Source organism: Oncorhynchus keta, unplaced genomic scaffold (genome assembly GCF_023373465.1).
Source record: "Oncorhynchus keta strain PuntledgeMale-10-30-2019 unplaced genomic scaffold, Oket_V2 Un_contig_17448_pilon_pilon, whole genome shotgun sequence".
Taxonomy (NCBI): Eukaryota; Metazoa; Chordata; class Actinopteri; order Salmoniformes; family Salmonidae; genus Oncorhynchus; species Oncorhynchus keta.
In genome coordinates this window covers 31,572-53,809 of record NW_026280438.1, presented here as the reverse complement: position 1 = coordinate 53,809, position 22,238 = coordinate 31,572, and the positions used below count along the sequence as shown (strand labels likewise).

The 22,238-nt window shown below is 38.0% G+C and overlaps 3 long non-coding RNA genes across 9 annotated transcripts; 1 reads left to right on the top strand and 2 right to left on the bottom strand.

Annotated features, from left to right (window-relative positions):
- Window positions 1–3,303: 3,303 nt before the first annotated feature.
- On the bottom strand, window positions 3,304–5,051 carry LOC127919738 (uncharacterized). Of its 2 annotated transcripts, none has more exons than XR_008103942.1 (3): window positions 5,017–5,051; window positions 3,855–3,945; window positions 3,304–3,499 (listed from the first exon to the last, which is right to left on the bottom strand). It is a non-coding gene; the product is annotated as an uncharacterized LOC127919738 (long non-coding RNA). The 2 variants fall into 2 exon arrangements; XR_008103943.1 differs by lacking the exon at window positions 5,017–5,051 and adding an exon at window positions 4,841–4,875.
- Window positions 5,052–5,187: 136 nt separating this feature from the next.
- Window positions 5,188–14,219, bottom strand: LOC127919737 (uncharacterized). Of its 6 annotated transcripts, none has more exons than XR_008103940.1 (3): window positions 14,163–14,219; window positions 11,456–12,538; window positions 5,188–5,604 (listed from the first exon to the last, which is right to left on the bottom strand). It is a non-coding gene; the product is annotated as an uncharacterized LOC127919737 (long non-coding RNA). The 6 variants fall into 6 exon arrangements; XR_008103936.1 differs by lacking the exon at window positions 14,163–14,219 and adding an exon at window positions 13,766–13,891; XR_008103941.1 differs by lacking the exon at window positions 14,163–14,219 and adding an exon at window positions 13,807–13,863.
- Window positions 14,220–20,959: 6,740 nt separating this feature from the next.
- Window positions 20,960–21,930, top strand: LOC127919736 (uncharacterized). Its single transcript, XR_008103935.1, has 3 exons — window positions 20,960–21,056; window positions 21,094–21,505; window positions 21,542–21,930. It is a non-coding gene; the product is annotated as an uncharacterized LOC127919736 (long non-coding RNA).
- The last annotated feature ends 308 nt before the right edge of the window (window positions 21,931–22,238 follow it).

The following is a 22,238-nucleotide window of genomic DNA, read 5'->3' as shown; positions in this document are numbered from 1 at the left end:
CCTAGGTTTCTGTAAAGAGGTGGGGTTTCAGGTGTCTCTGTTTGATTCCTAAGGATTACTTATCCTATCCTAGGTATTCCTTAAAGAGGTGGGGTTTCAATGAATCACCGGTTCTGGGGAGGGTGAGAAGGATTACTTATCCTATCCTAGGTATTCCTTAAAGAGGTGGGGTTTCAGGTGTCTCTGGAAGGGGGTAGAAGGATTACTTATCCTATCCTAGGTATTCCTTAAAGAGGTGGGGTTTCAGGAAGGGGGGAGAAGGATTCTTTCCTATCCTAGGTATCACCTTTCTGAGGTGGGGTTTCAGGTGTTCTGGAAGGGGGGAGAAGGATTACTTATCCTATCCTAGGTATTCCTTAAAGAGGTGGGGTTTCAATGAATCACCTGTTCTGGATTACTTATCCTATCCTAGGTATTCCTTAAAGAGGTGGGGTTTCAGGAAGGTGGTGATTGATTCTTTTGATTTGGTTTGTTAAAAACGTCTTTTCTGTGGTGTCTTGCCTTCTGTTTTTTCCTCAAATCACCTTTTGTTGTGTTTTTCTTCAATAAGGGACCTTGTATGAATAGCTGATTTGACTAGATCCTTTCTCCGTTGTGAATGAGAAACCACTTCTTCAAGTTCACCTGCAGCCTTGAATCCAATACTGCTTTTATACAGAGCAACGTATAACAGTTCAGATGGGGACGACTAGACATGATGACCAATGAAAACACATTACCTGTATCCAGTAGCAAATTCATGTTTTTATTCTGTGTTAAAGAAATAAATCACTTTTCTATCAGGTTAGAGGTTACCAGGGGTTGGGGGTCAAAATCACTTTTCTATCATGTTAGAGGTTACCAGGGTCGGGGGTCAAAATCACTTTTCTATCATGTTAGAGGTTACCAGGGTTGGGGGTCAAAATCACTTTTCTATCAGGTTAGAGGTTACCAGGGTTGGGGGTCAAAATCACTTTTCTATCAGGTTAGAGGTTACCAGGGTTGGGGGTCAAAATCACTTTTCTATCATGTTAGAGGTTACCAGGGGTTGGGGTCAAATCACTTTTCTATCAGGTAAGAGGTTACCAGGGTCGGGGGTCAAAATCACTTTTCTATCATGTTAGAGGTTACTGGGGTTGGGGGTCAAAATCACTTTTCTATCAGGTAAGAGGTTACCAGGGGTGGGGGTCAAATCACTTTTCTATCAGGTAAGAGGTTACCAGGGTCGGGGGTCAAAATCACTTTTCTATCATGTTAGAGGTTACCAGGGGTTGGGGGTCAAATCACTTTTCTATCAGGTAAGAGGTTACCAGGGTCGGGGGTCAAAATCACTTTTCTATCATGTTAGAGGTTACCGGGGTTGGGGGTCAAAATCACTTTTCTATCAGGTAAGAGGTTACCAGGGTCGGGTGTCAAAATCACTTTTCTATCTTGTTAGAGGTTACCAGGGTTGGGGGTCAAAATCACTTTTCTATCATGTTAGAGGTTACCAGGGGTCGGGGTCACAACGTTTGACATGATGAATCACACATTACCTGTATCCAGTAGCAAATTCATGTTTTTATTCTGTGTTAAAGAAATAAATCACTTTTCTATCAGGTTAGAGGTTACCAGGGTTGGGGGTCAAAATCACTTTTGTATCATGTTAGAGGTTACCAGGGGTTCACATTCAGACATGATGACGCAGAAAACACATTACCTGTATCCAGTAGCAAATTCATGTTTTTATTCTGTGTTAAAGAAATAAATCACTTTTGTATCATGTTAGAGGTTAACAGGGGTTGGGGGTCAAATCACTTTTCTATCTTGTTAGAGGTTACCTTGGGGGTCAAATCACTTTTCTATCAGGTAAGAGGTTACCGGGGTCAGGGGTCAAAATCACTTTTCAAATTCCAGTCAATTGAGAATGTTCACTGACATTCCAGTTCCAACTGTCATCACTGCCTTTCAATAAAGAACATTTGGAATTCGGTTTACTTGAAATGGAGCTCCACCCTGTTCGCTATATTACTGTGTATACTGATAGGTGTACTACGTACGCTGACAACCCCTTTCCCCAACCAATGGTAGAACTGTATGTCATTGCTGTTTAATGGAAGTAGTGCAGTCTAATGTTCCCCCCTTCACATCTTCACACACCTGGGTCGTGTTCATTAGTAGCACACCTTAGCGGGGGAAAAAAACGTTTTTACACAATGGAAAACGAGCGTTTTCTTATTAGACATGTTCAGGTAGTCTCTCCTCGTTTCAGCCTGTTTGATTCCGTTTGATTCCTAATGAATACGACCCTGTTCTGTAGTGTATTCATTCTGTTTGATTCCTAATGAATACAACCCTGTTCTGTAGTGTATTCATTCTGTTTGATTCCTAATGAATACAACCCTGTTCTGTAGTGTATTCATTCTGTTTGATTCCTAATGAATCACCTGTTCTGTGGTGTATTCATTCTGTTTGATTCCTAATGAATCACCTGTTCTGTGGTGTATTCATTCTGTTTGATTCCTAATGAATCACCTGTTCTGTGGTGTATTCATTCTGTTTGATTCCTAATGAATCACCTGTTCTGTGGTGTATTCATTCTGTTTGATTCCTAATGAATACAACCCTGTTCTGTAGTGTATTCATTCTGTTTGATTCCTAATGAATCACCTGTTCTGTGGTGTATTCATTCTGTTTGATTCCTAATGAATCACCTGTTCTGTGGTGTATTCATTCTGTTTGATTCCTAATGAATCACCTGTTCTGTGGTGTATTCATTCTGTTTGATTCATAATGAATCACCTGTTCTGTAGTGTATTCATTCTGTTTGATTCCTAATGAATCACCTGTTCTTCTGTTTGAGTGTATTCATTCTGTTTGATTCCTAATGAATCACCTGTTCTGTGGTGTATTCATTCTGTTTGATTCCTAATGAATCACCTGTTCTGTGGTGTATTCATTCTGTTTGATTCCTAATGAATCACCTGTTCTGTAGTGTATTCATTCTGTTTGATTCCTAATGAATCACCTGTTCTGTAGTGTATTCATTCTGTTTGATTCCTAATGAATCACCTGTTCTGTGGTGTATTCATTCTGTTTGATTCCTAATGAATCACCTGTTCTGTGGTGTATTCATTCTGTTTGATTCCTAATGAATCATTCATTCCCTAATGAATTGTTCTGTAGTGTATTCATTCTGTTTGATTCCTAATGAATCACCTGTTCTGTGGTGTATTCATTCTGTTTGATTCCTAATGAATCACCTGTTCTGTAGTGTATTCATTCTGTTTGATTCCTAATGAATCACCTGTTCTGTGGTGTATTCATTCTGTATTCATTCTGTTTGATTCCTAATGAATCACCTGTTCTGTGGTGTATTCATTCTGTTTGATTCCTAATGAATCACCTGTTCTGTGGTGTATTCATTCTGTTTGATTCCTAATGAATCACCTGTTCTGTAGTGTATTCATTCTGTTTGATTCCTAATGAATCACCTGTTCTGTGGTGTATTCATTCTGTTAGATTCCTAATGAATACGACCCTGTTCTGTAGTGTATTCATTCTGTTTGATTCCTAATGAATCACCTGTTCTGTGGTGTATTCATTCTGTTTGATTCCTAATGAATCACCTGTTCTGTAGTGTATTCATTCTGTTTGATTCCTAATGAATCACCTGTTCTGTGGTGTATTCATTCTGTTTGATTCCTAATGAATCACCTGTTCTGTGGTGTATTCATTCTGTTTGATTCCTAATGAATCACCTGTTCTGTGGTGTATTCATTCTGTTTGATTCCTAATGAATCACCTGTTCTGTAGTGTATTCATTCTGTTTGATTCCTAATGAATACAACCCTGTTCTGTAGTGTATTCATTCTGTTTGATTCCTAATGAATCACCTGTTCTGTGGTGTATTCATTCTGTTTGATTCCTAATGAATACAACCCTGTTCTGTGGTGTATTCATTCTGTTTGATTCCTAATGAATCACCTGTTCTGTAGTGTATTCATTCTGTTTGATTCCTAATGAATCACCTGTTCTGTGGTGTATTCATTCTGTTTGATTCCTAATGAATCACCTGTTCTGTGGTGTATTCATTCTGTTTGATTCCTAATGAATCACCTGTTCTGTGGTGTATTCATTCTGTTTGATTCCTAATGAATCACCTGTTCTGTAGTGTATTCATTCTGTTTGATTCCTAATGAATCACCTGTTCTGTGGTGTATTCATTCTGTTTGATTCCTAATGAATCACCTGTTCTGTGGTGTATTCATTCTGTTTGATTCCTAATGAATCACCTGTTCTGTAGTGTATTCATTCTGTTTGATTCCTAATGAATCACCTGTTCTGTAGTGTATTCATTCTGTTTGATTCCTAATGAATACAACCCTGTTCTGTAGTGTATTCATTCTGTTTGATTCCTAATGAATACAACCCTGTTCTGTAGTGTATTCATTCTGTTTGATTCCTAATGAATCACCTGTTCTGTGGTGTATTCATTCTGTTTGATTCCTAATGAATATAACCCTGTTCTGTAGTGTATTCATTCTGTTTGATTCCTAATGAATACAACCCTGTTCTGTAGTGTATTCATTCTGTTTGATTCCTAATGAATACAACCCTGTTCTGTGGTGTATTCATTCTGTTTGATTCCTAATGAATCACCTGTTCTGTAGTGTATTCATTCTGTTTGATTCCTAATGAATCACCTGTTCTGTGGTGTATTCATTCTGTTTGATTCCTAATGAATCACCTGTTCTGTGGTGTATTCATTCTGTTTGATTCCTAATGAATCACCTGTTCTGTAGTGTTTTCATTCTGTTTGATTCCTAATGAATCACCTGTTCTGTGGTGTATTCATTCTGTTTGATTCCTAATGAATCACCTGTTCTGTAGTGTATTCATTCTGTTAGATTCCTAATGAATCACCTGTTCTGTGGTGTATTCATTCTGTTTGATTCCTAATGAATCACCTGTTCTGTGGTGTATTCATTCTGTTTGATTCCTAATGAATCACCTGTTCTGTGGTGTATTCATTCTGTTAGATTCCTAATGAATCACCTGTTCTGTAGTGTATTCATTCTGTTAGATTCCTAATGAATCACGACCCTGTTCTGTGGTGTATTCATTCTGTTTGATTCCTAATGAACATGACCCTGTTCTGTAGTGTATTCATTCTGTTTGATTCCTAATGAATATAACCCTGTTCTGTAGTGTATTCATTCTGTTTGATTCCTAATGAATCACCTGTTCTGTGGTGTATTCATTCTGTTTGATTCCTAATGAATCACCTGTTCTGTAGTGTATTCATTCTGTTTGATTCCTAATGAATCACCTGTTCTGTGGTGTATTCATTCTGTTTGATTCCTAATGAATCACCTGTTCTGTGGTGTATTCATTCTGTTTGATTCCTAATGAATCACCTGTTCTGTGGTGTATTCATTCTGTTTGATTCCTAATGAATCACCTGTTCTGTGGTGTATTCATTCTGTTTGATTCCTAATGAATACAACCCTGTTCTGTAGTGTATTCATTCTGTTTGATTCCTAATGAATCACCTGTTCTGTGGTGTATTCATTCTGTTTGATTCCTAATGAATCACCTGTTCTGTGGTGTATTCATTCTGTTTGATTCCTAATGAATACAACCCTGTTCTGTGGTGTATTCATTCTGTTTGATTCCTAATGAATACAACCCTGTTCTGTAGTGTATTCATTCTGTTTGATTCCTAATGAATCACCTGTTCTGTAGTGTATTCATTCTGTTTGATTCCTAATGAATCACCTGTTCTGTGGTGTATTCATTCTGTTTGATTCCTAATGAATCACCTGTTCGGTTTATGTATTCATTCTGTTTGATTCCTAATGAATCACCTGTTCGGTGGTGTATTCATTCTGTTTGATTCCTAATGAATCACCTGTTCTGTGGTGTATTCATTCTGTTTGATTCCTAATGAATCACCTGTTCTGTAGTGTATTCATTCTGTTTGATTCCTAATGAATCACCTGTTCTGTGGTGTATTCATTCTGTTAGATTCCTAATGAATACGACCCTGTTCTGTGGTGTATTCATTCTGTTTGATTCCTAATGAATCACCTGTTCTGTAGTGTATTCATTCTGTTAGATTCCTAATGAATCACCTGTTCTGTGGTGTATTCATTCTGTTAGATTCCTAATGAATCACCTGTTCTGTAGTGTATTCATTCTGTTTGATTCCTAATGAATCACCTGTTCTGTAGTGTATTCATTCTGTTTGATTCCTAATGAATCACCTGTTCTGTGGTGTATTCATTCTGTTTGATTCCTAATGAATCACCTGTTCTGTAGTGTATTCATTCTGTTTGATTCCTAATGAATCACCTGTTCTGTGGTGTATTCATTCTGTTTGATTCCTAATGAATCACCTGTTCGGTTTATGTATTCATTCTGTTTGATTCCTAATGAATCACCTGTTCTGTGGTGTATTCATTCTGTTTGATTCCTAATGAATCACCTGTTCTGTGGTGTATTCATTCTGTTTGATTCCTAATGAATCACCTGTTCTGTAGTGTATTCATTCTGTTTGATTCCTAATGAATCACCTGTTCGGTTTATGTATTCATTCTGTTTGATTCCTAATGAATCACCTGTTCTGTGGTGTATTCATTCTGTTTGATTCCTAATGAATCACCTGTTCTGTAGTGTATTCATTCTGTTTGATTCCTAATGAATCACCTGTTCTGTGGTGTATTCATTCTGTTTGATTCCTAATGAATCACCTGTTCTGTGGTGTATTCATTCTGTTTGATTCCTAATGAATCACCTGTTCTGTGGTGTATTCATTCTGTTTGATTCCTAATGAATCACCTGTTCTGTGGTGTATTCATTCTGTTTGATTCCTAATGAATCACCTGTTCTGTGGTGTATTCATTCTGTTAGATTCCTAATGAATCACCTGTTCTGTGGTGTATTCATTCTGTTAGATTCCTAATGAATCACCTGTTCTGTGGTGTATTCATTCTGTTTGATTCCTAATGAATCACCTGTTCTGTGGTGTATTCATTCTGTTTGATTCCTAATGAATCACCTGTTCTGTGGTGTATTCATTCTGTTTGATTCCTAATGAATCACCTGTTCTGTGGTGTATTCATTCTGTTTGATTCCTAATGAATACGACCCTGTTCTGTGGTGTATTCATTCTGTTTGATTCCTAATGAATCACCTGTTCTGTGGTGTATTCATTCTGTTTGATTCCTAATGAATCACCTGTTCTGTGGTGTATTCATTCTGTTTGATTCCTAATGAATCACCTGTTCTGTAGTGTATTCATTCTGTTTGATTCCTAATGAATCACCTGTTCTGTGGTGTATTCATTCTGTTTGATTCCTAATGAATCACCTGTTCTGTGGTGTATTCATTCTGTTAGATTCCTAATGAATCACCTGTTCTGTAGTGTATTCATTCTGTTTGATTCCTAATGAATCACCTGTTCTGTTTATGTATTCATTCTGTTTGATTCATAATGAATCACCTGTTCTGTGGTGTATTCATTCTGTTAGATTCCTAATGAATCACCTGTTCGGTTTATGTATTCATTCTGTTTGATTCCTAATGAATCACCTGTTCTGTGGTGTATTCATTCTGTTTGATTCCTAATGAATCACCTGTTCTGTAGTGTATTCATTCTGTTTGATTCCTAATGAATCACCTGTTCTGTGGTGTATTCATTCTGTTTGATTCCTAATGAATACAACCCTGTTCTGTGGTGTATTCATTCTGTTTGATTCCTAATGAATCACCTGTTCTGTGGTGTATTCATTCTGTTTGATTCCTAATGAATCACCTGTTCTGTAGTGTATTCATTCTGTTTGATTCCTAATGAATACAACCCTGTTCTGTGGTGTATTCATTCTGTTTGATTCCTAATGAATCACCTGTTCTGTGGTGTATTCATTCTGTTTGATTCCTAATGAATCACCTGTTCTGTGGTGTATTCATTCTGTTTGATTCCTAATGAATCACCTGTTCTGTGGTGTATTCATTCTGTTTGATTCCTAATGAATCACCTGTTCTGTGGTGTATTCATTCTGTTTGATTCCTAATGAATCACCTGTTCTGTGGTGTATCTGTGTTTGATTCCTAATGAATCACCTGTTCTGTAGTGTTTCATTGTGTTTGATTCCTAATGAATCACCTGTTCTGTAGTGTATTCATTCTGTTTGATTCCTAATGAATCACCTGTTCTGTAGTGTATTCATTCTGTTAGATTCCTAATGAATCACCTGTTCTGTGGTGTATTCATTCTGTTTGATTCCTAATGAATCACCTGTTCTGTGGTGTATTCATTCTGTTTGATTCCTAATGAATCACCTGTTCTGTAGTGTATTCATTCTGTTTGATTCCTAATGAATACAACCCTGTTCTGTAGTGTATTCATTCTGTTTGATTCCTAATGAATACAACCCTGTTCTGTAGTGTATTCATTCTGTTTGATTCCTAATGAATCACCTGTTCTGTGGTGTATTCATTCTGTTTGATTCCTAATGAATCACCTGTTCTGTGGTGTATTCATTCTGTTTGATTCATAATGAATCACCTGTTCTGTAGTGTATTCATTCTGTTTGATTCCTAATGAATCACCTGTTCTGTGGTGTATTCATTCTGTTTGATTCCTAATGAATCACCTGTTCTGTGGTGTATTCATTCTGTTTGATTCCTAATGAATCACCTGTTCTGTGGTGTATTCATTCTGTTTGATTCCTAATGAATACAACCCTGTTCTGTGGTGTATTCATTCTGTTTGATTCCTAATGAATACAACCCTGTTCTGTAGTGTATTCATTCTGTTTGATTCCTAATGAATCACCTGTTCTGTGGTGTATTCATTCTGTTTGATTCCTAATGAATCACCTGTTCTGTGGTGTATTCATTCTGTTTGATTCCTAATGAATCACCTGTTCTGTGGTGTATTCATTCTGTTTGATTCCTAATGAATACACCTGTTCTGTGGTGTATTCATTCTGTTTGATTCCTAATGAATCACCTGTTCTGTGGTGTATTCATTCTGTTTGATTCCTAATGAATCACCTGTTCTGTAGTGTATTCATTCTGTTTGATTCCTAATGAATCACCTGTTCTGTAGTGTATTCATTCTGTTTGATTCCTAATGAATCACCTGTTCTGTAGTGTATTCATTCTGTTTGATTCCTAATGAATCACCTGTTCTGTGGTGTATTCATTCTGTTTGATTCCTAATGAATCACCTGTTCTGTGGTGTATTCATTCTGTTTGATTCCTAATGAATCACCTGTTCTGTAGTGTATTCATTCTGTTTGATTCCTAATGAATACAACCCTGTTCTGTAGTGTATTCATTCTGTTTGATTCCTAATGAATACAACCCTGTTCTGTAGTGTATTCATTCTGTTTGATTCCTAATGAATCACCTGTTCTGTGGTGTATTCATTCTGTTTGATTCCTAATGAATCACCTGTTCTGTGGTGTATTCATTCTGTTTGATTCATAATGAATCACCTGTTCTGTAGTGTATTCATTCTGTTTGATTCCTAATGAATCACCTGTTCTGTGGTGTATTCATTCTGTTTGATTCCTAATGAATCACCTGTTCTGTGGTGTATTCATTCTGTTTGATTCCTAATGAATCACCTGTTCTGTGGTGTATTCATTCTGTTTGATTCCTAATGAATACAACCCTGTTCTGTGGTGTATTCATTCTGTTTGATTCCTAATGAATACAACCCTGTTCTGTAGTGTATTCATTCTGTTTGATTCCTAATGAATCACCTGTTCTGTGGTGTATTCATTCTGTTTGATTCCTAATGAATCACCTGTTCTGTAGTGTATTCATTCTGTTTGATTCCTAATGAATCACCTGTTCTGTGGTGTATTCATTCTGTTTGATTCCTAATGAATACGACCCTGTTCTGTGGTGTATTCATTCTGTTTGATTCCTAATGAATCACCTGTTCTGTGGTGTATTCATTCTGTTTGATTCCTAATGAATCACCTGTTCTGTGGTGTATTCATTCTGTTTGATTCCTAATGAATACACCTGTTCTGTAGTGTATTCATTCTGTTTGATTCCTAATGAATCACCTGTTCTGTGGTGTATTCATTCTGTTTGATTCCTAATGAATCACCTGTTCTGTGGTGTATTCATTCTGTTTGATTCCTAATGAATCACCTGTTCTGTGGTGTATTCATTCTGTTTGATTCCTAATGAATCAACCCTGTTCTGTGGTGTATTCATTCTGTTTGATTCCTAATGAATACAACCTGTTCTGTAGTGTATTCATTCTGTTTGATTCCTAATGAATCACCTGTTCTGTGGTGTATTCATTCTGTTTGATTCCTAATGAATACAACCTGTTCTGTGGTGTATTCATTCTGTTTGATTCCTAATGAATCACCTGTTCTGTGGTGTATTCATTCTGTTTGATTCTGAATCACCTGTTCTGTAGTGTATTCATTCTGTTTGATTCCTAATGAATCACCTGTTCTGTGGTGTATTCATTCTGTTTGATTCCTAATGAATCACCTGTTCTGTGGTGTATTCATTCTGTTTGATTCCTAATGAATCACCTGTTCTGTGGTGTATTCATTCTGTTTGATTCCTAATGAATCACCTGTTCTGTAGTGTATTCATTCTGTTTGATTCCTAATGAATCACCTGTTCTGTGGTGTATTCATTCTGTTTGATTCCTAATGAATCACCTGTTCTGATTCATTCTGTTAATTCCTAATGAATCACCTGTTCTGTGGTGTATTCATTCTGTTTGATTCCTAATGAATCACCTGTTCTGTAGTGTATTCATTCTGTTTGATTCCTAATGAATCACCTGTTCTGTAGTGTATTCATTCTGTTTGATTCCTAATGAATCACCTGTTCTGTGGTGTATTCATTCTGTTTGATTCCTAATGAATCACCTGTTCTGTGGTGTATTCATTCTGTTTGATTCCTAATGAATCACCTGTTCTGTAGTGTATTCATTCTGTTTGATTCCTAATGAATCACCTGTTCTGTGGTGTATTCATTCTGTTTGATTCCTAATGAATCACCTGTTCTGTGGTGTATTCATTCTGTTTGATTCCTAATGAATCACCTGTTCTGTGGTGTATTCATTCTGTTTGATTCCTAATGAATCACCTGTTCTGTGGTGTATTCATTCTGTTTGATTCCTAATGAATCACCTGTTCTGTAGTGTATTCATTCTGTTTGATTCCTAATGAATCACCTGTTCTGTGGTGTATTCATTCTGTTTGATTCCTAATGAATCACCTGTTCTGTGGTGTATTCATTCTGTTTGATTCCTAATGAATCACCTGTTCTGTGGTGTATTCATTCTGTTTGATTCCTAATGAATCACCTGTTCTGTGGTGTATTCATTCTGTTTGATTCCTAATGAATCACCTGTTCTGTGGTGTATTCATTCTGTTTGATTCCTAATGAATACGACCCTGTTCTGTGGTGTATTCATTCTGTTTGATTCCTAATGAATCACCTGTTCTGTGGTGTATTCATTCTGTTTGATTCCTAATGAATACAACCCTGTTCTGTGGTGTATTCATTCTGTTTGATTCCTAATGAATCACCTGTTCTGTGGTGTATTCATTCTGTTTGATTCCTAATGAATCACCTGTTCTGTGGTGTATTCATTCTGTTTGATTCCTAATGAATACAACCCTGTTCTGTGGTGTATTCATTCTGTTTGATTCCTAATGAATACAACCCTGTTCTGTGGTGTATTCATTCTGTTTGATTCCTAATGAATCACCTGTTCTGTGGTGTATTCATTCTGTTTGATTCCTAATGAATCACCTGTTCTGTAGTGTATTCATTCTGTTTGATTCCTAATGAATCACCTGTTCTGTGGTGTATTCATTCTGTTTGATTCCTAATGAATCACCTGTTCTGTAGTGTATTCATTCTGTTTGATTCCTAATGAATCACCTGTTCTGTGGTGTATTCATTCTGTTTGATTCCTAATGAATCACCTGTTCTGTAGTGTATTCATTCTGTTTGATTCCTAATGAATCACCTGTTCTGTGGTGTATTCATTCTGTTTGATTCCTAATGAATCACCTGTTCTGTGGTGTATTCATTCTGTTTGATTCCTAATGAATCACCTGTTCTGTGGTGTATTCATTCTGTTTGATTCCTAATGAATCACCTGTTCTGTAGTGTATTCATTCTGTTTGATTCCTAATGAATCACCTGTTCTGTGGTGTATTCATTCTGTTTGATTCCTAATGAATCACCTGTTCTGTAGTGTATTCATTCTGTTTGATTCCTAATGAATCACCTGTTCTGTGGTGTATTCATTCTGTTTGATTCCTAATGAATCACCTGTTCTGTGGTGTATTCATTCTGTTTGATTCCTAATGAATCACCTGTTCTGTGGTGTATTCATTCTGTTTGATTCCTAATGAATACAACCCTGTCCCGCGGTATATTAATTTGTGCACACTAGGAAACCGTAGCAAAGTGTTATTGCAACAGAAAATGCTTTGTAATGAAATCACGTGTGTTTCATTCTGGATAAGTTCAGGTAGTCCTTCACTGTTTGGTGCCTAATGAATACGACCTGTGTCCTGTTTCCTGTATCTGGTTTAGTTTGAATAAGACCATGTCCTGTTTCCTGTTTCCTGTATCTGGTTTAGTTTGAATACAACCATGTCCTGTTTCCTGTATCTGGTTTAGTTTGAATACAACCATTTCCTGTTTCCTGGTTTAGTTTGAATACAACCATGTCCTGTTTCCTGTTTCCTGGTTTAGTTTGAATACAACCATGTCCTGTTTCCTGTTTCCTGGTTTAGTTTGAATACAACCATGTCCTGTTTCCTGTTTCCTGGTTTAGTTTGAATACAACCATGTCCTGTTTCCTGTATCTGGTTTAGTTTGAATACGACCATGTCCTGTTTCCTGTTTCCTGGTTTAGTTTGAATACAACCATGTCCTGTTTCCTGTTTCCTGGTTTAGTTTGAATACAACCATGTCCTGTTTCCTGTTTCCTGGTTTAGTTTGAATACAACCATGTCCTGTTTCCTGTATCGGGTTTAGTTTGAATACAACCATGTCCTGTTTCCTGTATCTGGTTTAGTTTGAATACAACCATGTCCTGTTTCCTGTATCTGGTTTAGTTTGAATAAGACCATGTCCTGTTTCCTGTATCTGGTTTAGTTTGAATACAACCATGTCCTGTTTCCTGTATCGGGTTTAGTTTGAATACAACCATGTCCTGTTTCCTGTATCTGGTTTAGTTTGAATACAACCATGTCCTGTTTCCTGTATCTGGTTTAGTTTGAATAAGACCATGTCCTGTTTCCTGTATCTGGTTTAGTTTGAATACAACCATGTCCTGTTTCCTGTATCTGGTTTAGTTTGAATACAACCATGTCCTGTTTCCTGTATCTGGTTTAGTTTGAATACAACCATGTCCTGTTTCCTGTTTCCTGGTTTAGTTTGAATACAACCATGTCCTGTTTCCTGCGTCTGGTTTAGTTTGAATACAACCATGTCCTGTTTCCTGTTTCCTGGTTTAGTTTGAATACAACCATGTCCTGTTTCCTGGTTTAGTTTGAATACAACCATGTCCTGTTTCCTGTATCTGGTTTAGTTTGAATACAACCATTTCCTGGTTTAGTTTGAATACAACCATGTCCTGTTTCCTGTTTCCTGGTTTAGGTTGAATACAACCATGTCCTGTTTCCTGTTTCCTGGTTTAGGTTGAATACAACCATGTCCTGTTTCCTGGTTTAGTTTGAATACGACCATGTCCTGTTTCCTGCGTCTGGTTTAGTTTGAATACGACCATGTCCTGTTTCCTGTTTCCTGGTTTAGTTTGAATACGACCATGTCCTGTTTCCTGTTTCCTGGTTTAGTTTGAATACGACCATGTCCTGTTTCCTGTTTCCTGGTTTAGTTTGAATACGACCATGTCCTGTTTCCTGTTTCTGGTTTAGTTTGAATATGACCATGTCCTGTTTCCTGTATCTGGTTTAGGTTGAATACAACCATGTCCTGTTTCCTGTATCTGGTTTAGGTTGAATACAACCATGTCCTGTTTCCTGTATCTGGTTTAGGTTGAATACAACCATGTCCTGTTTCCTGTATCTGGTTTAGGTTGAATACAACCATGTCCTGTTTCCTGTATCTGGTTTAGGTTGAATACAACCATGTCCTGTTTCCTGGTTTAGTTTGAATACGACCATGTCCTGTTTCCTGTTTCCTGGTTTAGTTTGAATACGACCATGTCCTGTTTCCTGTTTCCTGGTTTAGTTTGAATACGACCATGTCCTGTTTCCTGTTTCTGGTTTAGTTTGAATACGACCATGTCCTGTTTCCTGTTTCCTGGTTTAGTTTGAATACAACCATGTCCTGTTTCCTGGTTTAGTTTGAATACAACCATGTCCTGTTTCCTGGTTTAGTTTGAATACGACCATGTCCTGTTTCCTGTTTCCTGGTTTAGTTTGAATACGACCATGTCCTGTTTCCTGTTTCCTGGTTTAGTTTGAATACAACCATGTCCTGTTTCCTGTTTCCTGGTTTAGTTTGAATACGACCATGTCCTGTTTCCTGTATCTGGTTTAGTTTGAATACAACCATGTCCTGTTTCCTGTATCTGGTTTAGTTTGAATACAACCATGTCCTGTTTCCTGTTTCTGGTTTAGTTTGAATACAACCATGTCCTGTTTCCTGTGTCTGGTTTAGTTTGAATACAACCATGTCCTGTTTCCTGTGTCTGGTTTAGTTTGAATACAACCATGTCCTGTTTCCTGCGTCTGGTTTAGTTTGAATACAACCATGTCCTGTTTCCTGTATCTGGTTTAGTTTGAATACAACCATGTCCTGTTTCCTGTATCTGGTTTAGTTTGAATAAGACCATGTCCTGTTTCCTGTATCTGGTTTAGTTTGAATAACACCACGTCCTGTTTCCTGTATCTGGTTTAGTTTGAATACGACCATGTCCTGTTTCCTGTATCTGGTTTAGTTTGAATACAACCATGTCCTGTTTCCTGTATCTGGTTTAGTTTGAATAAGACCATGTCCTGTTTCCTGTATCTGGTTTAGTTTGAATACAACCATGTCCTGTTTCCTGTATCTGGTTTAGTTTGAATACGACCATGTCCTGTTTCCTGTATCTGGTTTAGTTTGAATACAACCATGTCCTGTTTCCTGTATCTGGTTTAGTTTGAATACGACCATGTCCTGTTTCCTGTTTCCTGTATCTGGTTTAGTTTGAATACAACCATGTCCTGTTTCCTGTATCTGGTTTAGTTTGAATAAGACCACGTCCTGTTTCCTGTATCTGGTTTAGTTTGAATCAGACCATGTCCTGTTTCCTGTATCTGGTTTAGTTTGAATACGACCATGTCCTGTTTCCTGTTTCCTGGTTTAGTTTGAATAAGACCATGTCCTGTTTCCTGTATCTGGTTTAGTTTGAATAAGACCATGTCCTGTTTCCTGTATCTGGTTTAGTTTGAATAAGACCATGTCCTGTTTCCTGTATCTGGTTTAGTTTGAATACGACCATGTCCTGTTTCCTGTATCTGGTTTAGTTTGAATACGACCATGTCCTGTTTCCTGTATCTGGTTTAGTTTGAATACGACCATGTCCTGTTTCCTGTATCTGGTTTAGTTTGAATAAGACCATGTGCTGTTTCCTGTATCTGGTTTAGTTTGAATAAGACCATGTCCTGTTTCCTGTATCTGGTTTAGTTTGAATAAGACCATGTCCTGTTTCCTGTATCTGGTTTAGTTTGAATAAGACCATGTCCTGTTTCCTGTATCTGGTTTAGTTTGAATACAACCATGTCCTGTTTCCTGTATCTGGTTTAGTTTGAATACGACCATGTCCTGTTTCCTGTTTCCTGGTTTAGTTTGAATAAGACCATGTCCTGTTTCCTGGTTTAGTTTGAATACGACCATGTCCTTTGTCCTGTTTCCTGGTTTAGTTTGAATAAGACCATGTCCTGTTTCCTGTATCTCGTTTAGTTTGAATACAACCATGTCCTGTTTCCTGTATCTGTTTTAGTTTGAATACGACCATGTCCTGTTTCCTGTTTCCTGGTTTAGTTTGAATAAGACCATGTCCTGTTTCCTGGTTTAGTTTGAATACGACCATGTCCTTTGTCCTGTTTCCTGTTTCCTGGTTTAGTTTGAATAAGACCATGTCCTGTTTCCTGGTTTAGTTTGAATACGACCATGTCCTTTGTCCTGTTTCCTGTTTCAGTTTGAATACGACCATGTCCTGTTTCCTGTATCTGGTTTAGTTTGTATACAACCATGTCCTGTTTCCTGTATCTGGTTTAGTTTGAATACGACCATGTCCTGTTTCCTGTTTCCTGGTTTAGTTTGAATAAGACCATGTCCTGTTTCCTGGTTTAGTTTGAATACGACCATGTCCTTTGTCCTGTTTCCTGTTTCCTTGTTTAGTTTGAATAAGACCATGTCCTGTTTCCTGGTTTAGTTTGAATACGACCATGTCCTTTGTCCTGTTTCCTGTATCTGGTTTAGTTTGAATAAGACCATGTCCTGTTTCCTGTATCTGGTTTAGTTTGAATAAGACCATGTCCTGTTTCCTGTATCTGGTTTAGTTTGAATAAGACCATGTCCTGTTTCCTGTATCTGGTTTAGTTTGAATAAGACCATGTCCTGTTTCCTGTATCTGGTTTAGTTTGAATAAGACCATGTCCTGTTTCCTGTATCTGGTTTAGTTTGAATAAGACCATGTCCTGATTCCTGTATCTGGTTTAGTTTGAATAAGACCATGTCCTGTTTCCTGTGTCTGGTTTAGTTTGAATAAGACCATGTCCTGTTTCCTGTATCTGGTTTAGTTTGAATAAGACCATGTCCTGTTTCCTGTTTCCTGGTTTAGTTTGAATAAGACCATGTCCTCTGTCCTGTTTCCTGTTTCCTGGTTTAGTTTGAATACGACCATGTCATGTTTCCTGTATCTGGTTTAGTTTGAATAAGACCATGTCCTTTGTCCTGTTTCCTGTTTCCTGGTTTAGGTTGAATACAACCATGTCCTGTTTCCTGTATCTGGTTTAGTTTGAATACAACCATGTCCTGTTTGTATCTGGTTTAGTAATACAACCATGTCCTGTTTCCTGTTTCTGGTTTAGTTTGAATACAACCATGTCCTGTTTCCTGTATCTGGTTTAGTTTGAATACAACCATGGTTTAGTTTGAATACAACCATTTCCTGTTTCCTGGTTTAGTTTGAATACAACCATGTCCTGTTCCTGTATCTGGTTTAGTTTGAATACCCTGTTTCCTGGTTTAGTTTGAATACGACCATGTCCTGTCCTGTTTCCTGGTTTAGTTTGAATAAGACCATGTCCTGTTTCCTGGTTTAGTTTGAATACGACCATGTCCTTTGTCCTGTTTCCATGTCCTGTCCTGTCTGTATCTGGTTTAGTTTGAATAAGACCATGTCCTGTTGTCCTGTATCTGGTTTAGTTTGAATAAGACCATGTCCTGTTTCCTGTATCTGGTTTAGTTTGAATAAGACCATGTCCTGTTTCCTGTATCTGGTTTAGTTTGAATAAGACCATGTCCTGTTTCCTGTATCTGGTTTAGTTTGAATAAGACCATGTCCTGATTCCTGTATCTGGTTTAGTTTGAATAAGACCATGTCCTGTTTCCTGTGTCTGGTTTAGTTTGAATAAGACCATGTCCTGTTTCCTGTATCTGGTTTAGTTTGAATAAGACCATGTCCTGTTTCCTGTTTCCTGGTTTAGTTTGAATAAGACCATGTCCTCTGTCCTGTTTCCTGTTTCCTGGTTTAGTTTGAATACGACCATGTCATGTTTCCTGTATCTGGTTTAGTTTGAATAAGACCATGTCCTTTGTCCTGTTTCCTGTTTCCTGGTTTAGGTTGAATACAACCATGTCCTGTTTCCTGTATCTGGTTTAGTTTGAATACAACCATGTCCTGTTTCCTGTATCTGGTTTAGTTTGAATACGACCATGTCCTGTTTCCTGTTTCCTGGTTTAGTTTGAATACAACCATGTCCTGTTTCCTGTATCTGGTTTAGTTTGAATACAACCATTTCCTGGTTTAGTTTGAATACAACCATTTCGTTTCAGTTTGAATACAACCATGTCCTGTTTCCTGTTCTGGTTTAGTTTGAATACGACCATTTCCTGTTTCCTGTTTCCTTTATCTGGTTTAGTTTGAATACACCATGTCCTGTTTCCTGTATCTGGTTTAGTTTGAATAACCATTTCAAGTTCCTGTTCCTCTGGTTTAGTTTGTGATTTCACATCCAGTATCAGGGCACACATTACACACACACACACACAGCACACCTCACAATCACACATGTTACATCACACACACATTTACACACACACACACACACACACACACACACACACACACACACACACACACACACACACACACACACACACACACAGTCACATACACACACACACACACACACAGTCACATATACACACACACACGTACAGTCACATATACACACACACACACGTACAGTCACATATACACACACACACACGTACAGTCACATATACACACACACAAGCCCCAATGTTAAACATTTGTACCAACAGCTCAGTTGAAAATAAATGAATTTACAATGTCATGCTGTGGGGTCCCTTGATTGAGTGTTTTGTTTGTTGGGGCACGTTAGTGTTTTGTTTGTTAGGGCACGTTAGTGTTTTGTTTGTTAGGGCACGTTAGTGTTTTGTTTGTTAGGGCAGGTTCGTGTTTTGTTTGTTAGGGCACGTTAGTGTTTTGTTTGTTAGAGCATGTTAGTGTTTTGTTTGTTAGGACACGTTAGTGTTTTGTTTGTTGGGACACGTTAGTGTTTTGTTTGTTAGGACACGTTAGTGTTTTGTTTGTTAGACACGTTAGTGTTTTGTTTGTTAGGACATGTAGTGTTTTGTTTGTTAGGACAGGTTTGTGTTTTGTTTGTTAGGACAGGTTATGTTTTGTTTGTTAGGACACGTTAGTGTTTTGTTTGTTAGGCACGTTAGTGTTTTGTTTGTTAGGCACGTTAGTGTTTTGTTTGTTAGGCATGTTAGTGTTTTGTTTGTTAGTTGTTAGTGTTTTGTTTGTTGGGACACGTTAGTGTTTTGTTTGTTAGGACAGGTTAGTGTTTTGTTTGTTAGGACATGTTAGTGTTTTGTTTGTTAGGGCACGTTAGTGTTTTGTTTGTTAGGACACGTTAGTGTTTTGTTTGTTGGGACACGTTAGTGTTTTGTTTGTTAGGGCACGTTAGTGTTTTGTTTGTTAGGACACGTTAGTGTTTTGTTTGTTGGGACACGTTAGTGTTTTGTTTGTTAGGACACGTTAGTGTTTTGTTTGTTAGGACACGTTAGTGTTTTGTTTGTTAGGACACGTTAGTGTTTTGTTTGTTAGGACACGTTAGTGTTTTGTTTGTTAGGACACGTTAATGTTTTGTTTGTTAGGACACGTTAGTGTTTTGTTTGTTAGGACACGTTAGTGTTTTGTTTGTTAGGGCACGTTAGTGTTTTGTTTGTTGGGGCACGTTAGTGTTTTGTTTGTTAGGACACGTTAGTGTTTTGTTTGTTAGGACACGTTAGTGTTTTGTACAGATATCATGCTTGCAAACAAATTCTAGAGTTCACAAACCATATTAATATTAGATTGCCTTTTTAAAATAAATAATGTCTTGTTACATTTAACGATGTTATGAAGGTAATTTCCTTAGTAGTTGATGTCAGAGGTCAGTATGTGGGGGAAGTGGGTGTTCAGGATGATAGATGAGTTGTCGTTGCAAGACATTTTTACTACGGTGTGCACAAATGAATATATCACAGGTTAGTCCCTCCCCGTTTTGGCCTGTTGGCCTCCGTTTGGTTCCTAGTGAATACCACCCACTTGTAGTCCACAGTCTATTCCTCTAATGGTGTTTCTAGTGTTATAGTCCACAGGGTAACAGTCTAACTGTTAACAGTCTAACAGTTAATGGAAGGTTAAAGCAGGGTTGTTTGACCTGGGTAGGACGTCATTGTAAATAAGAATTTGTTCTTAACTGACTTGCCTAGTTAAATAAAGGTACAATTTAAAAAATCCAGACGTTGTAAAAATATGGCATGTGTCTGTAATGTCGTGAGGCATGAACTCGACCAATGGCCTGGTAATCTGTTCCTAGATCTGTCGGTAAAAGTCAACCCTTTACTGTAAACTCATGTTGCGTTAGGTAAAGGTTGACTTTTGCACTTGGGGACAATAGTTTTTTTGTCGTCCTAACGTGCCGCATGGAGAGCTGGATCGATCAATATCGCGCGCTACTAAAATCTCCGTTGTGGAGGTTTTAGATTCAGATCTCTTCGGGTAATGAGGAGCCGACTCCACGATGACGTCATCTCTAGATGGGTCCCGCCCATCGGGACTCGCACTGAAACGAACGGAGAGACAAACCCAGCTTCACTGCTGTCGTGTACTTCACATGTCCTTGTCTATTTTCCCGAATAAACTATTTGGTTGTGAGAAAAGGTTACGAATTGATTGATTCCAATCTCAGACTGCAGGGAGTCCGTTTGTATCCATTTCCTGCTGCTCGACCTCAAAAGGAAAGTGCTTTTGTTTCCTCCACGGAAAAGTTCGGAAAAGGTGAGTGGTGACGCGCAAACATGATTGATTCATTAACGCCATTCATATAATGCGTACAGCATTTATATCGTACAGCATTTATAAACAGTTACGCTGTTAGCCTACATTATTGACACAGTCGAATGAAAATCAGTGCAGTCGCTCGATAAAATCAAAATAACTATAGTTGGCTATTTTACTACTAGATGTTTTATAATTAAGTCTAAAACATACCCATTAATGATTAACTGATGGGGATTCAAAACGAAGTGAAGCATATTTTTATTTATTTAAATATTTGTAGTTGGAAGTTAGGGCGGGAGTGGGTTGCGTGGGGGCGGGGTAGGGGGTTTGTGTGCATGTTAAGAGTCAAAGACTGGTGTAAATCCCAGTTTTCTTCTCTTCAGTGTTGTCAGTATGAATGGTTCTAGAAGGCTAGTGTTCTGTTGTCAGTATGAATGGTTCTAGAAGGCTAGTGTTCTGTTGTCAGTATGAATGGTTCTAGAAGGTTAGTGTTCTGTTGTCAGTATGAATGGTTCTAGAAGGCTAGTGTTCTGTTGTCAGTATGAATGGTTCTAGAAGGTTAGTGTTCTGTTGTCAGTATGAATGGTTCTAGAAGGCTAGTGTTCTGTTGTCAGTATGAATGGTTCTAGAAGGTTAGTGTTCTGTTGTCAGTATGAATGGTTCTAGAAGGCTAGTGTTCTGTTGTCAGTATGAATGGTTCTAGAAGGCTAGTGTTCTGTTGTCAGTATGAATGGTTCTAGAAGGCTAGTGTTCTGTTGTCAATATGAGTGGTTCTAGAAGGCTAGTGTTCTGTTGTCAATATGAATGGTTCTAGAAGGCTAGTGTTCTGTTGTCAGTATGAATGGTTCTAGAAGGCTACTGTTCTGTTGTCAATATGAATGGTTCTAGAAGGCTACTGTTCTGTTGTCAATATGAATGGTTCTAGAAGGCTAGGTTCTGTTGTCAATATGAATGGTTCTAGAAGGCTAGTGTTCTGTTGTCAATATGAATGGTTCTAGAAGGCTAGTGTTCTGTTGTCAATATGAATGGTTCTAGAAGGCTAGTGTTCTGTTGTCAATATGAATGGTTCTAGAAGGCTAGTGTTCTGTTGTCAATATGAGTGGTTCTAGAAGGCTAGTGTTCTGTTGTCAATATGAGTGGTTCTAGAAGGCTAGTGTTCTGTTGTCAATATGAGTGGTTCTAGAAGGCTAGTGTTCTGTAGACTAGTTTTCTGTGCTAATGGTCCCTAGTGGGCAATAAAACGAAAGTAGGAGGACAGAGAGGGGGATATTAGGAGGAGAGACAGAGAGGGAGGATATTAGGAGGAGAGACAGAGAGGGAGGATATTAGGAGGAGAGACAGAGAGGGAGGATATTAGGAGGAGAGACAGAGAGGGAGGATATTAGGAGGAGAGACAGAGGGATGATATTAGGAGGACAGAGAGGGAGATATTAGGAGGAGAGACAGAGAGGGGATGATATTAGGAGGAGAGACAGAGAGGAGATATTAGGAGGAGAGACAGAGAGGGAGGATATTAGGAGGAGAGACAGAGAGGAGGATATTAGGAGGAGAGACAGAGAGGGAGGATATTAGGAGGAGAGACAGAGAGGGAGGATATTAGGAGGAGAGACAGAGAGGGAGGATATTAGGAGGAGAGACAGAGGGAGGATATTAGGAGGAGAGACAG